The following is a 3,345-nucleotide window of genomic DNA, read 5'->3' on the forward strand; positions in this document are numbered from 1 at the left end:
GCATTCTCTTAATGAATAGAATGATTTGTTCTAATGGTGTTTGTAAGTAGATTACAAGTCTGCGTCTTGTACAGCAATTAACCACTGAGAAGAATATATGCAGTGTATTATTTGCTGAAACTGTACTTTCGATTTGATTTGAAACTGTCTCATTGCTATATGTTTATCAATAAAACTTTGAAAAGAAAAAAAAAAAGAATGGCCTCTGGGAGCCTAAGGAAGGAGAGTTGCAAGTATTGCAGGTCTGAGCACTGCCTGGGCAACATAGACATTTATTTATTTATTTAATGGTTAATACCTTGCATATTCTTATCTTTAAGTTAGTTACCCAGAGTACAAGACAATGGCATTTAATCATCCAAACAATATTAGCACAAACCTTTCTTTTCAATTAGCTAAGAGAAATAAGTGATATAACTACCTTTTATGCATATATGTGCATATACATTTTTCTGTTTTTATCTTCCTTCTTTTCTCCATTCCCCCAGCCCAATTTCTCTTTCTTTTTTGAAGTTTCTTCCCATTGCACAATATTTATTGTATATTTTGGGTTTTATTTACTCTTTTAACTTCTCACACTAGGGAGACAATATGATGTTTACACATGTGCATCTGGTTTGTTTCACTTAGGAATATGGTCTTGAGTTGCATCCATTTAACTATAAAATCTTCAGTTTATCCTTCTTTATGGCTAAGTAGTACTCCATTGTATAAAAAGACTACATTTTTTTTTACCACTAAATCAGTGTCTTTATTAGCAAAGGCCATTTTAATTCTTGTAAGTTCATCTTAACATTAAATAGGATAAGATGCTTAATAGCTGTAAAGTCAACGCTTTATTCCGGCTTAGTTCTTGTCAATGAACTTGTTGTGCACTTGTTTGTATTTTAGTAGAAGCCATGAATCATCAGGTATTTAAACAGATGTCACTAGCTACATTGGAAATTGAAGGGCACTATATCATTTTAGAACAAGTACAATTTACAGAAATTGTTATTTTTTCAAATATGAACTGTATTTAGCAATTTTTTTTAGCTGAAATAGTATTTTAATTGTAAAACCCATGTATAGTTACAAAAAAAAAGGAAACCTCAGGGGAATTTAGCATAATTTAGAAATATCCTAAGAATTCTTAAGCCATACAATATTTTGAGTAGAAAAACACTAATTTTAAAAGTTTGGTAACTTTCTGTAGTTTATGAGAAGGTATTAATTGGTCTCTTTAAAGGAAACCCAACTAAAAGTTGATATTAAGCATTGTAAAATAAAGGCAAAAGCTAATCAATTACCTTAAAAATAACACTTCCAAGCATCAAAGATACTGTTTAGTGGTTAAGTGCTTGGTATAAAAGACTAAACAAAATACAGTTTCTGCACTGTTTTTCACTTGCAGCCACCCTGTTATCCAAAATAAAGACTTCCCTAAGTCAAGTCTACAGTGCAATTTGCTTAGTGTAGACCACTCCACTCCCCCCACCAAGCACTTCATTTTCTCCCCGGTGTCCCCACACCCCACCATGGTACCATATTATTAAAAGCATTAAGTACCCGGGATTTATGCTTCACATTGAGATACAATTTGACGAATTTCAAATGATGTGCAGCTCAGGTAAAAAAGATGTTTTGTGGTCACCATTACTTCAAAAAGTAATTATATTCAAAGAGCCCGACATATCATGCCTCTGTAATTACAAAACCATGACTCTGAGACATGGCAGTGTGTAAGTTCAGCACATGTGAACGCTCCAAGATGTGAACAGCAGCTCCTCTGTTTCAGGCGTTAAGGGGTCTTCTGTTGAAGGGTGCTGCAGAACTCAGGTAACGACTTTGTTTTTTTAGTTGGCAGAACCAGCCCAGGTATAGTGTGCTATGTCACAAAGTACAAACCTAAGGAAGGTAATGCCTTTTCCAAGTCACAAATCTTTTGGCAAACTAATAGTTCCCTTTAATAAAATAAAATAATATTTCTGTTGGAGCCATATATTACTGTAGTGATAATTTTACTTCAAAACTGTCATTTAAGTACTAGATCAAAACACGGTGGTTTCTAGCAGAGCAAGTTATTTTATACAAATTAATTAATGTCTTTTACAACTATGTGATCCCTCCTTTTAAGTACGCCCCAGGTCTAGTTTGCAGCAGCACAGCAACCTGTGTGTGTAAAGGCAGCTCTGCTTGGTCCACAGCAGGGAAAGTCCTGCTGTCTGAAAAGCTTCAACATTCCACCTTATGAAGACTCACTGTCAATATTAATTTTTGCTAATGCTTTTATAAAAAGTTACATTTCAATAAATACTGCAACCCTAACAATTAGTTATTTCAAGTTATACTCATATCAGATGATCCCTGTGATTTATAACACCTGTACTTTATCTTTTGATGAAAATCACAAAGCTTTACTCCAGTTTATCAAAAAAAATTGACCTAAAATATAGTTGTTTTTTAAAAAATAACAAATAAATGCATTGCCAGCTTGGAGAGACCTGGTGCTGTGTACCAATGTTCTCTATCATTTCTCTACAAAAGCCGCTGCCATCATGGGTGTCCTTATGCTTCCTCTTGCTGAAGCTGCCAATTCTTCAATCTCAGCATTTAATTTACGTATTACCCATTCCATTGCTTCTCGGCCTTTATTAGCATTGGAAGATATTGTGCTGGCCATTAGTCTTTCCAGGTAACTGCTCAGGCTGACTCCCTTCACCGTGATTATGGCTTCCTGAGTCAGGACAGTCTTTTCTGGGTCCTGAGGATGTGGTTTGTATATAAGTCTCTCATCTACTGAAACCATATTTGTAAAAGAAATATTAGTAGATTTGAGTTCCATTGTTTTCTTCACATGATCAGCTACAGAATGTTCTTGCATGTATGTTTTGGTTCTTGCTGCACCAATAATAGACTTCATGATGGAAGGCAGTCCCCACTTGGTGCTGAGAAGTCTGTGGCTGTGCAGCTCACCCGAAGGATCTACGTGTCTGTCCAGCACGTCAACCCCGACCACACTTGGGTTCATAGGGTTTGGGTACTTCTGCATCGCAGCTGTGGTAACAGTTTCCCACGGGTGGTCAAATACATGCTCCAAAGTCCAGATCTTCATAGTGGCGGCAGCCTGCTCGGTGTTCGGAGGTGCTCGGGACAATCAAGACTGCATATTTTGTATCCATTCCTTGGTTAATAGGTATTTGGATTGTTTCCAATATCTAGCTATTACAAATTGAGCTATTATAAACATAGGTGCACATATATCACTGAGGTGTGACACTTTTAATTCTTCTGGTAATATAAGTAGAAAGGGACTAAGTGGATCAGATGGCACCTCCAATTCTAGTTTTTTGGGGGGTTTTGGTG

General features: G+C 36.2%; 1 pseudogene; it reads right to left on the reverse strand.

The window, feature by feature from the left end:
- Window positions 1–2,505: 2,505 nt before the first annotated feature.
- On the reverse strand, window positions 2,506–3,094 carry LOC101578181 (annotated as a pseudogene).
- Window positions 3,095–3,345: the final 251 nt, after the last annotated feature.

Source organism: Octodon degus, unplaced genomic scaffold, assembly GCF_000260255.1.
Source record: "Octodon degus isolate 3935 unplaced genomic scaffold, OctDeg1.0 scaffold00141, whole genome shotgun sequence".
NCBI classification, from domain to species: domain Eukaryota; kingdom Metazoa; phylum Chordata; class Mammalia; order Rodentia; family Octodontidae; genus Octodon; species Octodon degus.